This window comes from Lupinus angustifolius, chromosome LG01, assembly GCF_001865875.1.
Source record: "Lupinus angustifolius cultivar Tanjil chromosome LG01, LupAngTanjil_v1.0, whole genome shotgun sequence".
Classification (NCBI taxonomy): domain Eukaryota; kingdom Viridiplantae; phylum Streptophyta; class Magnoliopsida; order Fabales; family Fabaceae; genus Lupinus; species Lupinus angustifolius.
In genome coordinates this window covers 16,152,772-16,153,099 of record NC_032009.1, presented here as the reverse complement: position 1 = coordinate 16,153,099, position 328 = coordinate 16,152,772, and positions in this window count along the sequence as shown.

Here is a 328-nt window from a genome sequence, read left to right as displayed (position 1 = left end):
TCAAGATTCAAATGAGTTAATCAATATTAGTATACAAATAATTTCTCTCTAACAAAATCTAATGCATGAGCATGTGAGCAAGATAAGAATGAATACAAAATTATGCAGAAACAATAAACATATAATAGCAATTAAACCATCATAATCTCTCTTCTCACACATGCAACTCTCTTGAAAAAACACAGTAAAACACGTATGCAAAATGCTCTCTAAACAACCATATACAATAGAATGCAATGCTATGGTTTTCTGAACAATGTCTTGTATTTAGCATAGAGAATATGCGGTTACATTCGTTGCAAAACAGTTAAAACAGATTTCAGTTATA